Source organism: Podarcis pityusensis, assembly GCF_964106645.2.
Source record: "Podarcis pityusensis genome assembly, chromosome: 9".
Lineage (NCBI taxonomy): Eukaryota > Metazoa > Chordata > Lepidosauria > Squamata > Lacertidae > Podarcis > Podarcis pityusensis.
In genome coordinates this window covers 78,206,151-78,214,337 of record NC_138034.1, presented here as the reverse complement: position 1 = coordinate 78,214,337, position 8,187 = coordinate 78,206,151, and the positions used below count along the sequence as shown (strand labels likewise).

General features: G+C 40.9%; 1 long non-coding RNA gene across 1 annotated transcript in view; it reads left to right on the top strand.

Annotated features, from left to right (window-relative positions):
- Positions 1-1,769: 1,769 nt before the first annotated feature.
- LOC308485477 overlaps positions 1,770-8,187 on the top strand; it is a 31,639-nt gene continuing 25,221 nt past the window's right edge. Inside the window, exon 1 of the long non-coding RNA XR_013990550.1 lies at positions 1,770-2,039. This is a non-coding gene — a long non-coding RNA (uncharacterized lncRNA). The remainder of the gene's footprint in view (positions 2,040-8,187) is intronic.

The window sequence follows — 8,187 nt, the reverse complement described above, 5'->3', positions numbered from 1 at the left end:
TGAATTACTCAAATGGCTTTTAGTGCTGGCCACTACAGCAGGGGCTGATCCCCATTTATTCTTGTGGTGTTCAGTTCAGAGTATCTGTTAAAAAAATCAAACAGAAAGCAATGGAGGGTTGCCATTAAGGCTGGGGGGAGGGGGCAAACTGGGTCTTATAGACCCAAACTGGGTTTTTGGATGCTCCATTAGACAAATCAGCCAGCTCACTGCCTATCTAATTCACTGGGCAATCAAGTATTTGCTTGCAAATTAATTATCTTTTTAAATTTATGCCTTTTCCAAAACATTTATCTTAAGATGTAACGTGCAAATGTACCAATTTTGGAAACTAATTAATCTCTGCTTAGATTATGTGGATAAATCAATAGGTGAAAGAATCGGTGCCTTGAGTAATTACCTGGTTAAAGCAATGGTTCATCTGAATAAATTAAGTTTTCAACACATTGCTTTGTCACCTTTAGATAGCCTAACAAGAACAGAAAAAAGGAGACAAACCACACCAACATGGGTGAAGCCAGGAGGTGCTGCCCTACCCCAATCAAATAAATAAAAATACTTTACTGTATTTTTACTGTACTGTACTGTGATGGTTAGGGGGGATGAGGCCAAGCCCCACTTGGGTGGGTGAGATATATCAGGAGTGGGGTTGTTTAAAAATGTTCTTAAGTGTTATATGTTAATTTATATTTCTATTTTTTCCCCTTTTACCTTCATGCCTGCAGCTGACTTTTCTTCATCAGACGAAGCTTCCTCCTCCTCCTCTTCATAGCAGGAATTCAGCAGAGCCCATACAGACCTAAGAAATATCAGTAGGGTCGATTATTTTCACAAGAAGGGAAAGAGGGGGTCCATGTAAAAGCAGGCATATAATATGTCAAGCACAGATTGCAGTGGAAGAAATAATAAAGTGGGAAAGGAGCCTCCCTTCCCTATGAGCCATCATAGGACTAACTGGAAGAAATGTCTTTAATGCTGCATATAGCTGGAAGGGACCCCAAGGGTCTTTCAGTCCAACCCGCTACAAGGCAGGAATATGCAGGAGTCCCTTACGCGAATGAACCACAAGGTGATTGCATTTAATAATAAGTGAAGGAATTGGGATCTTCAGGAATTACCTGGTTACAAAAGCACTGCTTAAAGCAGTGGCTCATCTGAACAATACATTGTACATTGTTCAGATACAGTTTTCAATACATTAAAGGCGGCCTGAGGGGGAAAGCAATGGAGCTCTGAACTCACAGCCAGTTACTCCGGAGTTGCTGTAGCCAAGGGGAGCTTCCCCGCCCCAATTCAAATAAATAAAAATATTAAACTGTTAAGGTTTAGGGGGGAAGAGGCCGTGTCCCACTTGAGTGGGTGTGCTTTATTAAAATAGTAATAATTTAACATTTAATCATCATAATAATTTATTACTACTTCCCAGCCACCAACAGAATATTTAAAAAAATGATAAAACATAATATACTACAAACTTCCCTAACCCTTTTATAATAACAATTATAATAATAATGATAACAATTTAAAAATTAAAGATAATCATAATTTATTATCCTTCCCCAGCCACTCCCAACAGAATATTAAAAACACGACAAAACATAATAATTACAAACTTCCCTAAGCCTTTTCTAATAGTAATAATAATAATAATTTAAAAATCAATGATGATAATTATTTCCCACCCACTGTGGGTGGCTCCCAACAGAATACAGTATTAAAAACATGACAAAACTTACAAGCTTTCTTCACGTAAAGGGCGTGGGAAACGCAGAGCAGAAAAAGCGCCAAATGGCTGGCCCCGCCCACAACCCGACCTGTGATTGGCCCAGAGGCCGACCTATTGCTGCCGAGATTTTTATTGTTGCTGCGGCTGCTGGACGCGTGCATCGAGCGAGGGGGTCCTAGAGGGGACATGACTGGAAAGAAGGAAACGGACCGGAGGTGGGGAGAAAGGGCAGAAGACGCGCCACCGCCACCATTTTGGTTGAGGGCAGTGGGACCTAGCCTGGCCGTTGGGTGCCGCTGGTCTCCCTCGTGAGGTGGGCGCCTCGTTGGGGGTCCCTGCGGAGAAGGAAGGCCGGAGGGGCCCCCCAAATCCCCTCAGGGAGGAGTCCCAACAGTGCCTGAGGGGCCTGGTTTCTCCTTGTTATTCTTATTATATTATATTATTATATTAATATTCTTGCTGTTATTATATTATATATATTACATAATTATATCATATTATATATATAATATTTTATAACCTTATAATTAAGGTTTCTCATTATTATTATTATTATTATTATTAATAATAATGATGATAATCCTCATTATTAGCATTCTCCTTATTCTCCTCCTCCTCGCAACGTGTCCCTGAGTGCTGCTTCCAAGCTCCCTCAGGAGCAGCCCAGGTAGACTGGCCCAGGAGGCTCCGCCAGAGCAGAAGAGGCACCTGGGAGGCCAGGGTAGCCCCACGAGGTGGGCTCCTGACCCCCCAGCTGTCTTTTGGGGTGCAGCGGCCAAAGTCCTGCTTTCTACCTTTGCCCCTCCAGCCTTTGGCCCACCTCGCCCTGCCAGCGCGCAGGTAAGTTGGGGGCGAAGTCCTGCTGGGCGCTGCTGGGAGGATGGCGCGCCTGTGGGTGCTGTGGGGTGCCCTGCTGAGCTGGGGTGAGCCGGGGGGCGAAGGGAGACAGGGGCTGCGAATCCCGTCCCTCTCTCTCTTCCCTCTCTCAGTTCCCAAAGTCCTGGGGATTATGCCTCTGAGCAGCAGGTTGGACTAGATGACCCTTTTTTTTATTAAGTTTACAAAAAGGCAAAAGAAAAAACACCAAATTAAACAATAGCAAAACAACACATCACAATAAAAAAACAGAAAAATAGAAACAATTAAAAACAAAAACAAAAAAACCAAATCGAGCCTTCCAATAACTTATCTTTCATTTGCTTGTTTCCCTGACCTCCTCACACCTACCTTTTTTGTATTCTAAGTCAATTATCCATTTCAGCAAATCCTTTCCCTCTCTTCAAAATTTTTATCCTGAAAATTTATCTTGATCTTAATATAAATTTACTTTCCCTCTTTTCACCAATTAACAGTCTATTTTTCTTAAATCTTTGATACATTTTTGCTAAAATCACATAGATTCATTCCAACATCATTCTAACATTAATTTTACAATGTTTCTGTAAATAGTCTTTAAATTTCTTCCAATCTTCCTCCACCGACTCTTCTCCCTGGTCTCGGATTCTGCCAGTCATTTCCGCCAGTTCCATATAGTCTATCATCTTCATCTGCCATTCTTCCAGAGTGGGTAGATCTTGTGTCTTCCAATACTTTGCAATAAGTATTCTTGCTGTTGTTGTGGCATACATAAAGAAAGTTCTGTCCTTCTTTGGCACCAATTGGCCAACCATGCCCAGGAGAAAGGCCTCTGGTTTCTTCAGAAAGGTATATTTAAATACCTTTTTCATTTCGTTATAGATCATCTCCCAGAAAGCCTTAATCCTTGGGCATGTCCACCAAAGGTGAAAGAATGTACCTTCCGTCTCTTTACATTTCCAGCATTTATTATCGGGCAAGTGATAAATTTTCGCAAGCTTGACTGGTGTCATGTACCACCTGTATATCATTTTCATTATATTCTCTCTTAAGGCATTACATGCCGTGAACTTCATACCTGTGGTCCATAACTGTTCCCAGTCAGCCATCATTATGTTATGTCCAACATCTTGTGCCCATTTAATCATAACAGATTTCACCGTTTCATCCTGAGTATTCCATTTCAACAGCAAATTATACATTCTTGACAAATTCTTAGTTTTGGAGTCTAACAGTTCTGTTTCCAATTTTGATTTTTCCACCTGGAAGCCAATTTTTTTATCCAAATTATATGCCTCCATTATCTGATAATAATGAAGCCAATCTCGCACTCTATTTTTTAATTTTTCAAAACTCTGCAGTTTTAATCTGTCTCCCTCTTGTTCCAAAATTTCCCAATATTTCGGCCATTTAGCCTCCATATTGAGCTTTTTCTGAGCCTTCGCTTCCATTGGTGACAGCCACCTTGGGGTTTTATTCTCTTTTTTTTTTTTTTTTAAAGATATTTATTAAAATTTCAGAAACAAAAAATTACATAGTTAAAAATAAAAGAGACAAGGGAAAATATAGAAAAAAAGAGAAAAAACATATAAAATACAAAGTATAGAATTTTTTTTAGAAAAAACACTTAAAAACAAATTAATCCTTCCGTATCTTACATTTCATTTCCTTGCTTCCCTGACCTCCTCTCACCTCCCTTTTTTGTATTCCAGTTCAGTTGGTTAATTCAGCAATTCCTTTCCCTCTTTGTTTTTATCTTAGTCCTTTAACTTAATATATTATAGCTTTAGATTCTCACCTATTAACCATCCATTTTTGCATATACCTTTATGACATTGCTGCTAAAACCACTTAACTTCATTCTGACATCATTCTAACATCCATTAATTTTACAATATTTCTGTAAGTAGTCTTTAAATTTCTTCCAATCTTCTTCCACCGACTCTTCACCCTGGTCTCGGATTCTGCCAGTCATTTCCGCCAGTTCCATGTAGTCCATCACCTTCATCTGCCATTCTTCCAGAGTGGGTAGATTTTGTGTCTTCCAATACTTTGCAGTAAGTATTCTTGCTGCTGTTGTAGCATACATAAAGAAAGTTCTGTCCTTCTTTGGCACCATTTGGCCGACCATGCCCAGGAGAAAGGCCTCTGGTTTCTTCAGAAAGGTATATTTAAATAACCTTTTCATTTCATTATAAATCATCTCCCAGAAAGCCTTAATCCTTGGGCACGTCCACCAAAGGTGAAAGAATGTACCTTCAGTTTCTTTACATTTCCAACATTTATTGTCGGGCAAATAGTAGATTTTGGCAAGCTTGACTGGTGTCATGTACCACCTGTATATCATTTTCATAATATTCTCTCTTAAGGCATTACATGCCGTGAACTTCATACCTGTGGTCCATAACTGTTCCCAGTCAGCCATCATTATGTTATGTCCAACATCTTGTGCCCATTTAATCATAGCAGATTTCACCGTTTCATCCTGTGTATTCCATTTCAACAGCAAGTTATACATCTTTGACAAAATCTTAGTTTTGGGTTCTAACAGTTCTGTTTCTAATTTTGATTTTTGCACCTGGAAGCCAATTTTCTTGTCCAAATTGTATGCCTCCATTATCTGATAATAATGAAGCCAGTCTCGCACTTTGTTTTTTAATTTCTCAAAACTCTGCAATTTCAGTCTATCTCCATCTTGTTCCAAAATTTCCCAATATTTCGGCCATTTGACCTCCATATTGAGCTTTTTCTGAGCCTTCGCTTCCATCGGTGACAGCCACCTTGGGGTTTTATTTTCCAGTAGGTCCTTATATCTTATCCAGACATTAAACAATGCTTTCCTGACAATATGGTTTTTAAATGCTTTATGTGCTTTGACCTTATCATACCACAAGTATGCATGCCATCCAAATACATTATTAAAACCTTCTAAATCCAAAATGTCAGTGTTTTCAAGAAGCAGCCATTCTTTCAACTAGCAAAAAGCTGCTCATTCATAATAAAGTTTAAGGTCTGGCAGGGCAAATCCACCTCTTTCCTTTGCATCTGTTAGTATTTTAAATTTTATTCTAGGCTTCTTGCCCTGCCAGACAAATCTAGAGATATCTCTCTGCCACTTCTTGAAACAGTCCATTTTGTCCAAAATTTGCAATGTTTGAAACAGAAACAACATTCTAGGCAATACATTCATTTTTATAGCAGCAATACGGCCTAGCAGTGAAAGCTTTAAATTTGACTAGATTTCTAAGTCTTTTTTCACTTCAGTCCAACATTTTTCATAATTGTCTTTAAATAGATTCCCATTTTTAGCTGTCATGTTAATCCCCAGGTATTTCACTTTCTTAACCACTGTTAAACCTGTCTCATTCTGAAACCTCTCTTTCTCCATCACAGTTAAATTTTTCTCTAAAACCTTTGTTTTTAACTTATTCAGTTTAAATCCTGCAACCTGACCAAATTCTTGAATCAGTTCCAAAACCATTTTAGTACTAGATTCTGGCTCCTGTAATGTCAATACTAAGTCATCTGCAAATGCTCTCAATTTGTACTGTTTGGCTCCGACTTGTATACCTTTAACCAACTGGTCCCTTCTAATCATATTCAGCAGAACCTCCAGGACCGATATAAAAAGCAATGGGGAGATTGGGCAACCTTGTCGTGTCCCTTTTTCTATCTTAAATTCTTCCATCACCACGTTTGTCAGAGCTGCTTCCAGATCCTAGCTCACAGAGGATCACGCTAGCCAGCGATCATTAAATAAAAGTCTTTATTGAGTTACAGTTTCCATTCTCAAGCTGCTGCGTGCAACTCTACGTCTCATGGTTAGATCGGCGAAGCTCCATCTGAGTCTCCGCCCCTTGTACACCAACTTAATATCCTAGCCTTGCTCCACCTTTTCCGCCTGACTGTTCTTCTCTGGGTCCCTCTGCCCCCCGGGGTCTCTTCCTTCCGGGATTCCTCTGACGCTGACGCTGACCCCCCTGACTCTTCTCCCTCCTTTCGGCGGGCTTTAGGACCTGGCTCCCTTTCCGGGCTGCCTACTGCGCCACCTTCCTGTGCATTTGAACTTGGCACGCGCGCCCAACCTTCCACCTTCCGTCTGACCGTTTCTTCGCTCCCCGATGGAGGTGTGGCCACTCCTGACTCGTGCCCTCCCCCCTGTTGTGAGCTGCCAGCGCTTGATCCCTGGCGCCCTTCCTCTTCCCTGCTCTCTGGCGGTGACGCTGGTCCTGATTTCCAACTGCTCCCCTCTGAGTCCCCTCTGGCTCTATCTTCCTGGGGTGTCCCCCTAGGCTCCCCCCTTGCCCTGGCCACTGGTGCTCCTTTCTGTGAATCTTCTGATTCACTGGAAAGACTCGGAGATCTCGGGTCGTCGTCATCACTCATCTTTTCTTCTGCCTCCTCTCCCTCGCTCTCTGTTTCCTCCCTTGCCCTTGCCTCTGCTCCTGAACCCCTGACAACGTTATTTACAATTAATTTAGTCTTTTGTTCTGAATAAATTGCACTTATACCGTTTTCAAAACCTTGGCCTACCCCCATCCCCTGTAGGTTCTTCTTCAAAAAACTCCAAGAAATGTTCTCAAAAGCTTTCTCTGCGTCCACAAATATCAAAACTGCCTTAGTATTTATGTTCACTTGTAATTTTTCTAAAATATTGATTATGTTTCTCACATTATCAGATAGATGTCTACCCAGGAGAAAGCCTGCTTGGTCTTTATGTATCTCTTCCCCTAGCACTCTTTTTAGTCTTTTAGCCAAAATGTCTGCAAAGATTTTGTAATCCATTAATTTTGCCAAGTGCCTGAGCTAAAACATCTTCGGATGCCATTCCTTTGGGTTTAGATTGTACCAATGCAGCTCCTGTTGGTAAACCAGGAGGGCCAGATGTTGATGCTCTTTGCTGCAGCCCAACGTCTGTGCGAAACAGTCTACCAGACCTCGTTGCTTTTTCCTGAAGCAAATCTATTTTCTCTTTTCCATTTGCCATAACAGTCTAGATAATACTCAAGGTCAGTCCCACGATCAGAGTTTGTTATGAAGTGGAAAATTCCCCTGGCCCAGTTGTTATTGTAACAATCTCAAACTTCCTCTAGGGGAACACAGTAACAGGCAACAGTTGTTACTTTAAAATAAATGTCCTTTTTCTTTTAATCCCCCAGCTCACAAAATAGACGACAGTTTTAATTTCAGTTATTTTCCAGTTACTTTGAAACCAAGGGAAGCCAGCCAGAAATATTGTATCTCACTTGTATCAGACTTGCGGAGTTAGCTGTCAAAAAGTACTTTCACCAACAGCGCATTTCACAGTACGGCATTCTATTTTTCATTGGCAGTCCGTTCCCAGGTTTAAGCGGTGGATTCTTAGCTTCCTTTTCTCTCTTTTTACAGGAAAATACAGTTCAGACCTTTCCCCCCTCCTCTCCTGCAGTCAAGGGGGGAAATCGCTTGTTTTAGATGATAGAATTATAGTCTTTTTCAAGCGTCTTTCAAGGTTTTAGCTTACAAGTTCATTGCTTTCCTCTATTTACAAAGAACGGAAGGCAGACTTCCTGTTTATGCCTCTCCGCTTCGGTATCCAATTATCTTTTTTCCCTCCTTTATTTCCC